This window comes from Siphateles boraxobius, unplaced genomic scaffold (genome assembly GCF_051911475.1).
Source record: "Siphateles boraxobius isolate OS27281-9 unplaced genomic scaffold, OSU_SipBor_1 7, whole genome shotgun sequence".
In the NCBI taxonomy this organism is placed as follows: domain Eukaryota; kingdom Metazoa; phylum Chordata; class Actinopteri; order Cypriniformes; family Leuciscidae; genus Siphateles; species Siphateles boraxobius.
The window spans coordinates 24,123,167-24,140,650 of NW_027509197.1; the positions used below are offsets into that span (position 1 = coordinate 24,123,167).

At 41.0% G+C, this 17,484-nt stretch overlaps 1 long non-coding RNA gene across 1 annotated transcript; it reads left to right on the forward strand.

The window, feature by feature from the left end:
- Positions 1-13,441: 13,441 nt before the first annotated feature.
- Positions 13,442-14,352, forward strand: LOC143724064 (uncharacterized). The gene is made up of 2 exons (XR_013197281.1): positions 13,442-13,500; positions 13,750-14,352. It is a non-coding gene; the product is annotated as an uncharacterized LOC143724064 (long non-coding RNA).
- The last annotated feature ends 3,132 nt before the right edge of the window (positions 14,353-17,484 follow it).

A 17,484-nucleotide genomic window follows, 5' to 3' on the forward strand; every position in this document is an offset into this window, starting at 1 on the left:
GTTGGAGGTATAAGGTTTAATGGTTTTGTGATAACGGGGCAACAGTGCAGCGCAATGGCACATTTATGATATCGGCCAGGAAGCTCAAACACACATACACACATGGATAAACTTCAACAATACCCTGTTAAAAAAACTTCCTGTGCAGCTGAATCATTGGCCAGACACATTCTTGTCAGTTTTGGTTCACACCAAGATTTTAAACAGTACGCAAAGCACCAATGTTTAAAAGTCGGGAAAGGTGTATAGTCTGAGTTATTTTGGCATTTTGGGGTTTATATGTTTTGACTGTTTCTCTTACTGTGGCAATCCTGGTCAAGAGAGCACATGAAACAGTTGGCAAAATCCTATACTTGGGAATGGTTTATTTAAAGTTTGGGATTGTTTAGCACTTATCTAAACTGTTGAATTATTGTTGTCAGGGGAAACAGTTTGTGCTACAAGTTTCAGAGGGAAAACAACATGACTGACAGTCAATGGGCAATGTTTTATGCTACATAGACGGAGAGTTTATTCCAAGATACACAATTCATTTCCCCATATTGCACAGTATCTCTCATAAACATTTGACTGGTTGTTGTGTACATAAGGACCAAACATCAAGATAAAGAGAAGAGCACAATTAACTAACTGCTTAATGGAAGCCTATGTGACTTTTGTTGTTAACTTTTGTTCTATAACATTTGCCCCCTCACCATTAATCATAAACCTGCCAGCCATTGATATAGTAGGTTGCACATCATATCTGATATAGGGAAGCAATAAAAGTTGGAACCAGAATTATATCAATACAGAAATATTAATAATAGTAAAGAAAAAATATAAATTTAATAGTTAATGCTGTAATACTTCAGTGACTTCATGGTAATCCCTGCAATTTAGGCCCTAGCAATTGTTCCGTAGGGGTTTGTGTGTTGATATAGTGGACACTAGCACGATAAGCCACACAGGACTGCCAGTGAATAGTGATAGGATGACACAGAAAGACATGATGTCATTCTAGAGCATTGAGCCTATGGAGCATGTGCAGTCAGCCATGAGCCCACATCGTGCCAATGCAGCACACACTCATGAAGCTATAGCACAGCTATCAAATGCTGCTCACAATACATTTCCTATAATGAAATCTGATTTATTGATTTCTTTTTAAAAATAAGCTTTTATATAGAAATTCTTAACGCTGACAACATTTAGTTAAGTTAGTGTTACATGCTCACTAAAATCACCCTAACATCAGTTCATTAAATGTTTGCAGTATGGCATCATTTGTTTGCAATTGCTACTTTGTTGGATGTCTTATCTAATACATTCATACATTTTTGACAAGTGAGACTGAAGTGCCAAATAATTTTTGATGGCACTAAACCTGACGTATTCTAAACCAATGCACTTTGTGTATTTCAGTAATTCACCGTCCTGCCTTGAGAAAAATTAAGTATCCTTGAAATTTACTTAATGAATTTTGAAATTTACATTTCTATAACAAGCTTCATGCGTCATTCAGAGATAATACAACCATTTAAATTTGAGTCAAAGCAATTTCTCACTCTGTCTACATTACAAATTTCCTATAGATGAATAAATACAGACTTCAGCAGTTCTTCATTGCTGAAAAGAAGATGAAGATGCTAAGGAGGGTTGATTCAAATAGAATCATCATTAAAAAAGACACTGATGGATCAAAGGACCAAGAAAGTAAAAAACAACAACATTAAGTCTTCAAATAAGGAGTCATGTTTGTCCTGCATGTGTCTGGACAGAAAAAGGGTGCCTATAACCCTGTGTAAACCATTAAACTTAAAGGGATAGTTCACCCAAAAATGAAAATTCTGTCATCATTTACTCACCCTCAAGTTGTTCCAAACCTGTATGAATTTCTGTCTACGAACATAAAATAAGATATTTTGAAGAATGTCAGTAACCAAACATTTGATGGGTTATTGACTTCCATAGTATTATTTTTTTTCCCATACTATGGAAGTCAATGGCGGCCCATTAACTGTTTGGTTGCCCATATTCTTCTAAATATTTTCTTTTGTGTTTAGCAGAAGAAATTCATACAGGGTTGGAACAGCTTTAGGCCCCATCCACACTACTGATCTCCGTCCACATTAAAACGACTGAAAACGCGGATCACGTCACCATTCACCTACAGTGGGCATGCTGTAAACGGGCATGCCAGTGTAAACAGGAAACAGATTGACTATTCCTCAGATTTCGCTGAGGTTGATAAGTGCCGATCTGGACATTCAAGAGTTTTCGCACCATTCTTCAGGAACTACAACTTCATTGATAAAATTATCCCACCATGCGCTGGTTCTTCCCGGCTTAACTCAAAACCGACGCTTCATGTACGGTCGGTATCGCCGCTGCACACGGGAACTGTCAGATCGCTTGAATAATAGCTTGCCTCCGGAGCATGTCGACAGTTATAGCATTGTGAAATGCAGAATTTACTTGCACTAACGTAACTGGTAGTCCAGGCTGTTGCTGTGCGTTTTCTTCCATTGTATGACATCCAATCAGAGAGCCGAGCGTGAGCCTCTGCGTCATCGTTTCTAAAGTCCTCCGTTTTGACCTGTCTACACTAAAACGCCCTCCGGAGATTCATAACGAAAAAATGGGGTCGGCAGCTTTTCTAAACTTCTCCGTTTTAGGTCTTCATTTTTGCCGTTTTAGTGTGGATGGGAGGTGCAAACGTAGCAAAAGGTCTGCGTTTTTAAACTAAAACGTAGTAGTGTGGATGGAGCCTTAGGGAGAATAAATGATAACAGCATTTTTGGGTAAACTATCCCTTTAAAGTTGGTGTGAAATAACGCACCTTCATTCAATCTCAACCCTGTTCACACCTCCAGTCTCTTCAATTCTCCTCATTATTCCTGAACTTAGCCTCACTTCCTGTGGGAACTATTTAAGACCTTTCCAATGATTGTTTAATTAATTTAACAGTAGCCTATATACAAAAGCATTCTCTTCACTTCCCCCATGTACACAAAAACTGTTCTCACCGAGCACAGTTTATACACACTGAGTATTTCACTCACCCCAAGCGGACATCAGCCCATGCCAACCTAAACTCTTGATTAGAGTGTGCGTTTGAACGATTACGTGTGCCGTGTCTATGGGTGTATGGAGCAGGTAACTGTGCTGAGGTCATTGTGCCGGTCGACCGATTGTGGTCATAAAAAACACCTCGATGGGTGTGACGGCCGGCGCTGCCAAGCTGCAATTGTGTTTGCGAGAGGAACAAATGTTGATTTTGGACAGAGGTAAAAGACATGGCCTTCTCCGTTGTTCCTCTAGACAGACCAGACACACCCCTCACCTCTACTGACCTGTTGATATCATCAGAGTGCTTGACTGACCTGTGGTGCGTTTCTCAAAAGTATCGTTAGCCAACTATGTTAGCAACTTCCGTCGTTATCAGCATAGTTCAACGAGTCAGTGTTTCCCGAAACCATCGTTCCAACGAACATTCGCAAACAGCATCGCAAAGTTGTGTGGTTGGAACGACAGCTCTCGACCTGTGGTTAGAAGCATATTTCTAGTTTACATGACATGTGGACTTAAAGCAGAACTTAAGTAACTTTTTTACCTTAACCGAACAGCTTTGGAGTCATTGTAATGTTTATATTACTGATTTCGTGTTGAATGGTGGTCGTCTCGCACCCCCCTGGTGCCTGTGAGCCGCAAAACTACCCTTGCAGCTTTGGGCTGGCGGGCCGCCGGCCTCAGTGTTACGAAGTATCGTGTGATATCAGGTCTCGCGAGGTAACGAATTGCTTTTTACGGCACTGCACGCGTACACGCCCCCATCCAGGATACGGGCCGGCTAACTATAAGAACTATCGTCCCATGGCAAAGCTGGCATATAGAAGCAGAAAGCTAGAAAAGCATTGTCGGAGGAACAGAGAAAGAGGAAATGGCAGACTGACCGAGCGAGGAGTCAGACACGAGTAAACATCGTACCTGCGTTTTCAGAATGGCGAAAAAAAAAAACGAAGAAAGCGCGGTCGGAAGAGTCAAGAAAAAGGTAACGAGAATCTGACAAACGAGGAACCGGACAAGAGTCCTACTCGCTCAGTCTTTCACTGTTAAAGTTGATTCCCGCGATTATCATGAGAACAGTTGTCAATATCTCACATAATTATCAGGACATAAATAAGCCTACATGTTGTAAATAGTGTAAATGAGCGCAATTTGCAAACTATTATGATAAATTGCAATAATCATGTCTAACAACATCATAACGGACGTCACGAAATCAGGGCTCTCAAGTGTCATGCATTGAGCGTGACAGTCACACATTTCAGTCTCATTTCGGTCTTTTGTCACGATCTCCCCCCACACATTGTATTTCTCACGCTGAAAAACTATTTGTAATATATTTAATAAGCCAAAACTCTGGCCGCGCCGCTCTCACTGTGGAACCGGCAGGAATCAAGCGCATCTCCTCTGGTGTTGTTCGTCAAGCTACACAATAGCCAATCAGAAAATAGCACTATTGTATCTGGGTAAGATTTAACGCAACAACCAATGACAAAAATGTATCTGTCGGCTGGATGTCACTCTTGCCTGTCTTCAAAACTTGAGAGCCCTGCGAAATAATGCGACGTACATGATACACTTTATTGGTGTCATCTGGCATTTAGGCTCAGGTAAGCCTAACGCGGTAGGCTACTTTCTTATTATGAAGTGCAGAGGCCGTGAGTGCAGATACGCTCTGCGTGAGTGGTGTTTACGACAGAAACGTTAAATACAAGTACTCTACAGCGACTCTAGGGATCGCTGTTTGACAAAAACAGAAATCCTGCATAGTGCCGCTTTAATAAATCCTTATCTTGAGGAAAATAAGCAAGCTGACATTCAGTACAACCTGTGTCTTTAATTTAGAATACATACAAATGTCATTTACGTCTTTTAGTTTGTCAAGAGATTTAAAGCACCGTTTTTGAAGAGTGCGCATGTGCGAACGTGCTCAACTATGTAAGAACGAGCCAATGATTGAATCTGGAAATAAAGCAAAATAACTGAGAAAAATGAGAAATAGTCCTCAGATGTCATGTCTGTACTTTATATCAAAACATCTAACGTTAATTCAATCTCAAAAAGCTTCATTAAAATAAGTTATTTCTCAACCAACGTGGTTGAACAACCAGTTTGCAACAGTATGGTTTCGGAAAACAGTCGTGACCAGCAAGTTGATTTCTTCAACGATGCATCATACTATGGTAGAGAAGCAGCGAGTTACGTCGTTGTATTGGAAACGCACCCCTGAATGTGAAACATATGACAATAATATAGTTGTCCACTAAAAATAATGCAGTGGTTCTCAAATGGTTTAGCTTATATGAACATTAAATGATGACCAAACTAAGCATCACATTTTTCTCAAAATCAAAATTCATTCAGAAACTAAAAAAGTGACTGTCATTGAATCAATCACTCAACAGTCTCTTTCAACAACAAAAAAAAAAGATTCTCGAGGAACTAATCAAGTAACTGTTTATATATTTTATTATTTATTATTTACTAATACAATTTGTTTCATGCTTCAGAACATAGTGAGCATCCATGCTCTCTGGGTTTCATGGTGCTATCACGAACTGCACTGAGACACAAAGGTTGAGGATCCAAATGCAGTTTAAGTTTTATTGAAAGGGTAATCCACTATCGTAGTCGAAAACAGGCAAAGGTCATAAAAACCAGGTAATCAGTCCAAACAAAAACAACAAGGGAGGGAACACAGCCAAAAGAGTAATCCACGGAACAGGCAAGAAATCCAAAAATCAAGAGGCAAGAAACCAGGGAGAATGCTCGGAATAGCAATGTAACACTAAACAAGACTTCGCAGACAATGAATGCGAAAACCAGGCTTATATGGGGTGATCTGAACAAGGTAATGACATACAGGTGGATGTGATCATGGCTGATCAGTCTGGACAAAGGATTATGGGAAATGGAGTCTGTGGATGTGTGGTGATTGTTCGGTTTGGAGTGCCCTCTGATGGTAATCACTCTCACTGGTGATCATTACAGGTGCATTGTGAGACTTTTTAAAGAGCTAATATTTCAGAGAACTGAAAGCATTTTGCAACTGAAACAACCCTTAAAATGTCCGACTCCCTGATCAAAGCCCTGACTACTGAACTACAGTAATGGTCGATTCTGCTTTGATTTTTTTCTTGGAAATATTTTTGCTGGCAGATCAAAAATGTACAAAATGGTTTTACTGTTGAATAAAAGCAATATGACACTTGCAATCGTGCTGTTGGTATTGTTGGTCACAGCTCGCTGATATTTGAAACAACATTGTGTAATATTGTTACATAAATACAAAACAAAACAAAATAATAAAATAAAATTTTGGCACATAAAAAAGCCCTCCATTACTGATTATTTAATTCTGTGTACTAGAGACAAATCTCAGAAACATGTGATAAGCCTCCATTGGGGAAACAGACTCCACGCATGAGAAGAATGAGAGACAGGGAACCAGAGTGGCAGCAGGCATACGTACCAGCAGATACAAGCATCCTTTTCCTCAAATTCAATACTTCTAATGAACAAGTGATTTCCTGTGGAAGTTATCGCCACAAAGGGTTCAAAAGGACGGACTGCCAGTAGAGTGGGAGCCGAATATTAAAATCAGTGCTTCAAAGTTTTTTTTGTTTGAGTCCTTCATGTTTCGTTAATATCACTGATTTATTTTGGTCAGTGCAAATGAGTCAGTTTTAAAAGTAAGGCAAGAGAAACTGTTCTTTGAAAGTTCTCTTGAGAAAGTTATGACTCACAACTTGCAAGTAGGCCTATTTACCTCATTGTTTTAGTTCATTTGATTTGGATAACCGATAAGTAACGAGACACACAATGGGCATTCAGACATTTTTCATATTAGGTTATTGTATTTGGTCTTTGTACTATAACTTTTGCAAAAAATGTCAAGCAATTTAAATTTCATACATAATATAAACATAATATCTATATAAATATACATAATCAGAAAACATTTTTGAAACGTCCTCTCATATTCAACAGTTATTTGACAGACAGTTGATGTACCCCGCTGACTTCCATTTTAGGAAAACATACTGTGGAAGTCAATGGGGTACATCAACTGTTTGGTTACCAACATTCTTCAAAATATCTTCGTTTGTGTTCAGCAGAAAAAAGAAATTCATTCAGGTTTAAAACAAGTAAAGGGTGAGGGTGAGTAAATTATAACATAATTTTAATTTATAAGAGAAACTATTCCATTAACCATTTTAATCAAATAAATCTGAAGTCAACGGATCATAAAACAATCACTTAAGTCACACTTTTGCACTTCAAGTTTAACCATTTAAATATGTTTTCACATGATTTTGGTTTTACCCAAATAACTAAAAAACAATGAAAGTATGTTTTCAATTATTGTCGAATAATTTATGTCATCTAAATATTAAATGTCTTTGATGTGCTTTTGAATTATTTATTGTCAGCGTTTATATGGGTGTGAACCTTGAAAGCGCTTGGTTAGTCTGACATCTCTCATATATTTTTTTTCTCATATTCACTGTTAATTCTGTTTGAAATTCAGGAAACTTCAGATTTCATTTTTATTGTTTGGTGCTACTGATTTTGAAATATATTTTTTTCTTCACAAGCACAAAAATAAATGAATATTAATACATTCATTAATACAAAATAATATAAAATGGATAAAAAATTATAATATTTTGTATTTTTAGTTTTGCTACCTAACTCTAAAAATCATTTAAAGATTTAATGCAGCGAATCTTGCAAACTTGGCAAATCGAGTGATTAGCTTTTACTCAAATCAAAGATTACTACATAACAGATCACACAGGTATTATGTTAGTTATTGAGGTGCACTTGCAAATCTGTGTTGACTGCTGTTCAACAGAATAAAGGAAACAGTGGCCACCAAATACAACAAGAGCCATTTATAAACAGTTAAGAAGTCTTGTTCACACGTGTAAATGTTCTCTAACCCTGTTATGTACAACTTACTATAAACAAGCAAGCATATAAACTGGCAAAGCATATTTGTTAAGGTCAAAGGAGGAAATGATTGATTGTTCTCTTCAACCTGACAGGAAGCAGACCCTGGACTTCCTGTAAGCGTAGCACTGGTCACATTAGGGGGCCAATGCTGAGATGCTGCTGAAACAATGGATGATGCAGAAGATGAGGGAGGGAAAAAAATTGAGAGAAAATGGGAAAGGAACCGAATAAACAGAAGAAAGAAATGCATAAGCCAAGCTTCATGGGAAAAGGCTGTGGACTGTCAGTCACAGACACACTGAATGTATGAGACCAAAGCAGCAGCAAAACCAATATTTTTTACATTTTCTGAAGAAAATGTGAGTGCTTGTCAGTGAAAGATCACTGTCAAAGTCCTATGTTGTTATGAGTGGTTGCCAGGGTGTTGCTAAGGTGTTCTGTACGAGGTTTAGTTCCGTTAACGGTTCTCACAGTGCATTTTTCCGCCAATACAGACAGAATACCATAAGAGTTTCCAGTTCTTGAATGAATTGTCCACAACGTCCCTGAATTTATCGCACAAAACAGAGTGAGCGACCAGAGTATGCCATACAGAACGAATGAACGAATTTATGAACCAGCTCTAGAATCAAAACCATACAGTGCATCTAATGTAGTTTGGCTCTCGAACGAATGACTCTTATGAGTCGGTTTATTTTAGTGTATCAAACACATACAACCTTCAACCGACTGTGAGATTTAAATCAGTATAATTACTGACTGGTTGTTCAACGTGTAAAGATACACATTATGAGTTTTTTTCAGTATAGCTTATAACATAAATAGATTACAAATACAGCTTTTGCAAGAATTGTTTTAAATGTTTATCTATTATCATTAAGAACAAAGTCCAAACCCTAAATATGAGTAATAATAATAATAGTAATGTTTGCCTTAGAATGCAAGATTAATAAAGAGAATACAGTATGGATGGAGGAGGGTTAAAGTAGAGGAGACGGTAACAAGGAAAACAGGCTGATGGCCATTTGGATGCTGATCTTCAAAACATATTTTCATCCCACCATTAGACCAAAGCAGAAAACAATGTTATCAGAGGATGTGACAAACTAGGGCATGAGAAACACTCTCCATCTTTCTCTCAATTTCCTTCTCTCTTTCTCTCTCTCTCTACACCTCTTTTCTCAATCTTAATCTCACTCTCCCTCTGTCATTCTGTCTTTCATCTTACGTCTTCGGTAGGCTTGTTCGACTTGAACCGGCGCTGCGCAGACCGATCGGTTGATGACATCAAAGTACCGCGAGAGCGATTCAAAAGCATAAGGAGCCTTCTGCTCTCTAATCGCTCTCGCGGTACTTTGATGTCATCAACCGATCGGTCTGTGCAGCGCCGGTTCAAGTCGAACAAGCCTATAGTCTTTGCAACTTGTTTATACCATGCCTGTTTCACAGAAATAATAAAACACAAAGTAAAGAAAAATGAATAAAATTCACAAATTTCAGTAATTTACCATGCCACGCTTTCTATCAGGTAAAACCCTGTATACTCAATTGGCTTGTAAATGAAAGTGTATATTGTTAGAATGAATTAGACTGCATGGGCTGTTCATTTGACATTTACGCATTTGGCAGACACTTTTATCCAATGTGACTTACAGTGCATTCTGGGTAAACATTGTGTCTGTTTGTTTGCTCCCTAGGCATCAAACTCATGACCTTGTCATTGTTAGTAACAGTCTTTAGTTGTTGAGAATCTGATAAAATTAGCTGAACTGATTATGAAATTAGCAGCATAAATAGACTTTATATAGGTCTGGGATCGATGTCTCAGGGTGACTCCTTTTCCTGTGTTTGTCTGAGTGGTCATGTCCAACCACTGAAATCCATGTTTCAGCTCCAGTGCAGAAAAACAGAACATCTCCCGTCCAGCTTCCTCCTTTCTCTTAGAATAACGTCTGTCAGTCTCCTTTTTTACTGGGTCAGTTTTGAAAGTGTTGATTGCTGCGTTTCTGTAGGAGTGGAGTGTGCTTTTAAAAACGCTTTGTACATCTCTGCTTATGTATGTCAGCATGGCATATAACAACATATTCAGAATAGTAAAGGGTGATAAAAACTGTCAAAAAGAAAAAATGAACTGATTGGAAATTGTTGTAAAATTATTTGATGCATGTCTAGATTTGGAAATTTTGTACACCTAATTCCACAGTAGTTGCAGAGTTTTCAGTTATTTGAGACAAATAATATAGAATACACATAACATAATTGAACAATAAAAATATCAATTACTTTAAAGAGGGCTTATTATGCTTTTTTTTTTCTACATTTTCAACTTTCTTTAGTGTGTAATGTTGCAGTTTGAGTATGAAAAAGGTCTGCAAAGTTACAAAGCACAAAGTCCATTTCAAAGGATGCCCCCTGAAAGCCTCCATTGAAGTCTTGAGTTTTCTCCCGGGAACAAACGTCACAATATTCTTCATTGAAATAATTCTTTCCCAAGGCATATGCAAAAGGGATGAGGCCTGCCTTAGTAAGTTGAAACTTACAGTTATGGTAGGGGTGTGACATTTCCAAAACAAGCTTGAAGCAATTGACCAATCACAACACATGGTCCAGCTGGCCAATCAGAGTACATTGAGCTTTTCGGAAGGAGGGGCCTAATAGAGACAGGAACTAAACAGAGCATTACTGACATACTGGGATGAGAGGTGCTGCAATAAAGTAAAAAAAATAAAAAAATAAAAATATGTGAAAATCAATGTTTTTTTTAACATTCAAGCTTTAAATCCTCTAATAGAACGCAAAAACAAAATCAATATTTTTAAAAGGGCAAAATAATTCCTTTTTAATAGCAACTATTATGTTTGGATATTACATGTAACTTAAAGGGACAGTTCACCCCAAAAGGAAACCTCTCGTCATCATTTACTTACCTCCATGTCGTTCTAAATCTGTATTACTGTCACGGTGTGGGTTCATGTCTTGTTCCTGTCTGTCCTCTGTTTCCCTTGTCTTGTGTGAACTTTAGTTATTTCCTGTGCTGTGTCATGTTTTGTAGTCCTTTGTAGTTTTTGTAGTTTATAAGTATCCCCAGGTGTTTCTGATTAACCACGCCCTCTTGTTATCTTGTTTAGCTCGTTTACCCCTGTATTTAAGCCCTGTGTTTCAGCCCTGTCTTTGTGAGTTGTTAATGTTGTAATGGTTGCTGTTTCTGTGTTCCTGGTCTGAGTTTCTTTTGTTTGTTTTATTAATAAATGTGCTTGCAATTGGATTCACTGCTCGCTTCATTCTTCCCGCTGCGTTACAGAACAACTCACCGAATATGAATCCAGCAGCACGGATCTCGCCTGATCTACACAGGCTAGACCGGGAGTTCGCTGGACAGATCGCGGCCTTGGCCCTGGAAAGCCTTGATCTGTTCCAGTATACGTGGGGATTTGTTCCTCTTGCTGCCTCCTGCTCACTGGATGACGAGGCAATTAAAGTCTGTCACCGGCTGGGGGCTAAGGAGGTTAACCCGAGGGAACTCCCCAATCTCTCCGGTCTGGGCTGGAGAGAGGCGCTCTCCAGATGTTTGGAGAGCTTCATCCCATGTCACGCCAGGCCTTCACCGCTGGTCCCTGTTCCGGTGGTCCCAGTTCCGGTGGTCCCGAATCCGGTGGTCCGGAGACGGAGGAGGAGGAGAAGAATGGCCTCCTCAACGACGTGTCCGGTGGCTCCTAAGCCAAAGACTGTCCAGCCAGAGACTGTCCAGCCAGAGCTTCACTTCAGCCACGTCCAGCCAGAGCTTCACGTCAGCCACGTCCAGCCAGAGCTTCACGTCAGCCACGTCCAGCCAGAGCTTCACGTCAGCCACGTCCAGCCAGAGCTTCACGTCAGCCACGTCCAGCCAGAGCCAGTCTTCGAGCAAGAGCCAGAGCCAGTCTTCGAGCAAGAGCCAGAGCCAGTCTTCGAGCAAGAGCCAGAGCCAGTCTTCGAGCAAGAGCCAGAGCCAGTCTTCGAGCAAGAGCCTGAGCCAGTCTTCGAGCAAGAGCCTGAGCCAGTCTTCGAGCAAGAGCCTGAGCCCGTCGCCTGTTCGCCAGAACCGGAGCATATCACCTGCTCGCCAGAGACTGAACACGCCACACTTGAGTCTGCTCTGGAAGACGCAGCGCTCATTGTGGTGTCCATGGCCGTTTTGTGTGTGTGTGCACACACATCAGCGACAGCCCATGAACCCAGCCCAGAGTTTCCTTCGCCGCTGGTCCCGTCCAGCCCAGAGTTTCCTTCGTCACTGGTCCCGTCCAGCCCAGAGTCCCGTCCAGCCCAAAGCCCTCTACCCTGCTGATAATGCCCAGCCCAGAGCCCGTTGATCCTGCGCCAGAGCCCGCTGATCCAGAGACTGTCCTCGTCACTTCTGCAGATCTAGAGACTGTCCACGTCACTTCTGTCCAGCGAGAGACTGTTCACGTCACGTCTGCCCAGCGAGAGACTGTTCACGTCACGTCTGGCCAGCGAGAGACTGTTCACGTCACGTCTGCCCAGCGAGAGACTGTTCACGTCACGTCTGCCCAGCGAGAGACTGTACACGTCACGTCTGCCCAGCGAGAGACTGTTCACGTCCCTTCTGCCCAGCGAGAGACTGTTCACGTCACTTCTGCCCAGCGAGAGACTGTTCACGTCACTTCTGCCCAGCGAGAGACTGTTCACGTCACGTCTGCCCAGCGAGAGACTGTTCACGCCACGTCTGCCCAGCGAGAGACTGTTCACGTCACGTCTGCCCAGCGAGAGACTGTTCACGTCACGTCTGCCCAGCGAGAGACTGTTCACGTCACGTCTGCCCAGCGAGAGACTGTTCACGTCACGTATGCCCAGCGAGAGACTGTTCACGTCACGTCTGCCCAGCGAGAGACTGTTCACGTCACGTCTGCCCAGCGAGAGACTGTTCACGTCACGTCTGCCCAGCGAGAGACTGTTCACGTCACGTCTGCCCAGCGAGAGACTGTTCACATCACTTCCTCCGAGCCACTGTCTATGGACAAGATGGCCTATTCAGAGACTGTTCCTGTTCCCGAGCCAGTGTGTGTGTTGTCCGTTCCTGAGCCCGAACCAGGGTGTGTGTTGTCTGTTCCCAAACCAGTGTGTGTGTTGTCTGTTCCAGAGACAGTGTGTGTGTTGTCCGTTCCCGAGACAGTGTGTGTGTTGTCTGTTCCCGAGCCATTGTGTGTGTTGTCTGTTCCCGAGCCATTGTGTGTGTTGTCTGTTCCCGAGCCAGTGTGTGTGTTGTCTGTTCCCGAACCAGTGTGTGTGTTGTCTGTTCCCGAACCAGTGTATGCGTTGTCTGTTCCCGAGCCAGTGTGTGTGTTGTCTGTTCCCGAGCCAGTGTGTGTGTTGGCTGTTCCCGAGCCAGTGTGTGTGTTGGCTGTTCCCGAGCCAGTGTCTGCTGTTCCCGAGCCGGTGTCTGCTGTTCCCGAGCCGGTGTCTGCTGTTCCCGAGCCGGTGTCTGCTGTTCCCGAGCCGGTGTCTGCTACTCCTGAGCCGGGATCGCTCGAAGGGCCTTCTCCGCCGTGGCCGCCCGAGGGGTCTTCCCCGCCCTGGCCGCCCGAGGGGTCTTCACCGCCGTGGCCGCCCGAGGGGTCTTCACCGCCGTGGCCGCCCAAGGGGTCTTCACCGCCGTGGCCGCCCGAGGGGTCTTCACCGCCGTGGCCGCCCGAAGGGTCTTCACCGCCGTGGCCGCCCGAAGGGTCTTCTACGCCCTGGCCGCCCGAGGGGTCGTCTCCGCCCTGGCCGTCCGAGGGGTCGTCACCGCCCTGGTCGCCCGATGGACTGTCACCGCCCTGGCCGCCTGCGCAGCCTGCTCCGCCCTGGCCGCCGCCTGCGCGTCCTGCTCCGCCCTCGTCCCATGGCCCATGCCCGCCATTGCAAGGCCCTGGTCCTGTTCCCTGCGCGGACCTGGCCCTCCATCCCTCCCCCAAGACCGCCTCCACTTCACCACCCTCCTGAACTTTTTTTTTAGTTTTTTTTTTACGGGCGTCGGGAGCCGCCCATAGGGGGAGGGCTATGTCACGGTGTGGGTTCATGTCTTGTTCCTGTCTGTCCTGTTTTTCCCTTGTCTTGTGTGAACTTTAGTTATTTCCTGTGCTGTGTCATGTTTTGTAGTCCTTTGTAGTTTTTCTAGTTTATAAGTATCCCCAGGTGTTTCTGATTAACCACGCCCTCTTGTTATCTTGTTTAGCTCGTTTACCCCTGTATTTAAGCCCTGTGTTTCAGCCCTGTCTTTGTGAGTTGTTAATGTTGTAATGGTTGCTGTTTCTGTGTTCCTGGTCTGAGTTTCTTTTGTTTGTTTTATTAATAAATGTGCTTGCAATTGGATTCACTGCTCGCTTCATTCTTCCCGCAGCGTTACAATTACTTTCTTCTTTCTTGTTCCCAAGAATGTAATGAACCAATCAACATTGGAGAAATTCTAGATTTGCAGAATTCTATCGTATGGACAAAAAAATCTTCAAATATTTTCTGTATAGAAGAAGAAACATACAGGTTTGGAAAAACATGACGGTGAGTAAATGTATTGTAATATTTTCACCATCCCTTTACAGTAACAAAAACACATGGACAACACCAAAAGGAAAGAGTGAGAGTTAACTATACTAAAAGAGTACATAAGTTATGTCAAGAAATGAAATGAACAGACACATAAAACAGAAGCATTAGATGCACATAATTTGTTCTTCCGAAAAATAATAAATCAGCATATTTGTTAATTATAACTACTTTAGTACACACCCTAGTACTGCTCTTATTACATTTGTCTCAGCCACCCTGTTTTTAGAAAAAGTGATTGGTGGGTGCTGGCGAGTGGAACAAAGCACTATACGTCATATAGTCGTGTGACCCATTTTAATAATGCTTACAGAAACTCTCCAGACAACAGTACGATATGTTAAAACAGTTATGACAATGAGGATTTGCTTAGTGGCGTACTAAAAGACTCCAATTAGAGTCCAAAATCTTTATTTAGAATCTAATTTCTGACTTAATAGTTCATACTAAAACAAATCATCATTTATTGCTACAAATCATCATGTATTTCTGACCATGTCAGCATCAATGTTATATACTCTGTGATACTAAAATATTTCCTTGAACATTTCTACTTGATTTGGTGCTCAAACTATTTTATAGGTTTGGGGAAATTAATTTTGAACAAAAATGAAACATGTTCAGACAGAATTTTGAAGAAAAGAGGGCCAGGAATGCCTTCAATGCCCTATGTTTAAATCCCAGAGCCACTTGTCATCCCTTGACTTGTATCTTTTTGACTAAATTAGAAAAAATGTATCCCGTTTTTATGCATGTGAAGCGGTGGGGAAACCAACTAAATAACTTAAAGATTTACTGAGGGCATTCCTGTGATGTGCTGTGTTAGATGAGCCCAAATAAGAAATGATAGGTACATTCAATATTAAAACAGATAGCTGAAGGGAATTCTCATTCATTTTCAGTTTTAATTTTAACTATTGTTACCTTGGTAAAAGCACATTATTAAAGAAAGTGGTTCTTAAAAAAGGGGTCAAAGTTTCCTTTAGGGCTCAAAATTTCTTTTTCTTACATTCCATTTCTCTTTGGCTCTAAATGAGCAAGTGCACTATGACACAATGTCATTAACAGCCCTTAGTAACCTCTGGTGTACCTTACACCAAATTAGCATTATGTGTCGTTGTGCACATTATACTATATATATATATATATATATATATATATATATATATATATATATAATGTATATGTTTACAGACATACACAAACACACATGGACCCAGCAGCAAGGAGTACTCAAATCTACAGAATTCCCACCACACAAACCCACACAGACCCTTGAGCAAGGAGGAATGAAACCTAAAAGATTGCCATTATATAAAGCTGACATATATCTTCCGGCTCTCAGCCGATGAGCAGAATAAGCAATGAAAGAGATGTGAGGAGAGAGAGGGTTTACAGCTCAGGCTTCTGTTTAAATTAGTCTCTGTGAAGTTGGTTGAATTTCCTACAGTTGCTTCCTCACTGGAATACAGTAGCCGAACAAGACTGTATGAAGGACAGAAAGAAGGTCACCTGAACAAAGAAGAAAAAAGGGATCATGTGATCAGGTACAAGATTTTAATATCCTATAAACACGGGTACAACCATTTTTGCTACACTGATGCATCATATTGTTCAGCTGATAAGGAAATATTTGGGGGAAATACAGTAAAAACTACTTGATTTCACATTTGAGGTGGTTGCCAGGGCAGTGAGTCTATGAGTTTTGTCGCAAGAACAAGTTTTAGCTTTATCCAGCTATAATTTTGCCAACCTATTGGAAAAATGTGCGTCGACCGAAATTTTTGCAAAACTCCAAAAACTATACATAAAATTCACTGCAGTTTCCAGCTGAAATGAACAGTAATAGCCGTAAAACTTTATTCTTTTTTACTCAAATTATGATTACAGGGGCAGATTATTAATTCAAAAATACTTATTGCAATACTGTGCTATGACCTCAAAACACTTTTACCATTTGCATGATTTGTAAATTGACAGTTGCTGAACATATCTAGCTTGGCTTTTCTGATGTAGAAAACTTGAAGGGTAGCTCACCTGGTACAGCAGTGCATTTGCAATGCAAAGAGCTTGGGTAGGAGTTCTGTGACCTGTGAAACACGAGCCAAAATAAAAGAGCTCAAAGACTTGTACAAGCAAACTATAGAGCATTAAGCTTTTAGCCCCACTCACTGGACATTTCATTTCTGAACTGCCGCAATACGTAAAACAACTAACATAATAAAACGTTGCCAGATTCTCGTTCAAATGTTTTCGATAGTTTGAATAATTGGTCACAGTTTAGTTTAGGTTCCAATTCTCACTATTAACTACCTATTAGTAAACTATTAATAAACTATCAATAAAATGTTTTAATAGTTCGTAAGGTAGTTGTTATGTTGTTAAGGTATTGGGTTGTAGATTATGGTCATACAGAATAAGGCATTAATATGTGCTTTATAAGTACTAATAAACATCCAATATCCCAGTAATATGCATGCTATTAAGCAACTAGTTAATAGTGAGAATTCATAAACTAAAGTGTTACCATTTTTTCATGCTTTTACAGTCACTCACTGGACATTTTACTTTGAAAGGCAAAACATACTAGAAGCAATGTAATATCATTTTACAGAAATGCCAGCATAGGAACATTTTTCCAATTAGCCTGGGTGGTATCCTTTACAATTATTTTGGTTTAGAAAAAGTATTTGCATCTATCATGCTGTGATTCATTTACAAATAACCATGTGAATGGATGATTTTAGTGCATCCAATCGATCATTTGCATTTATCTTGCAAAATAGTTGTTACCTACCAACCCTCACGGCAGTTTATATAGTGCAAAATAAATTATCAAAAAGCTGCTTTTCAACGGTGATCCCTGGCTATCACATTCAGTTGAAATTTTCCTTGGTTTAT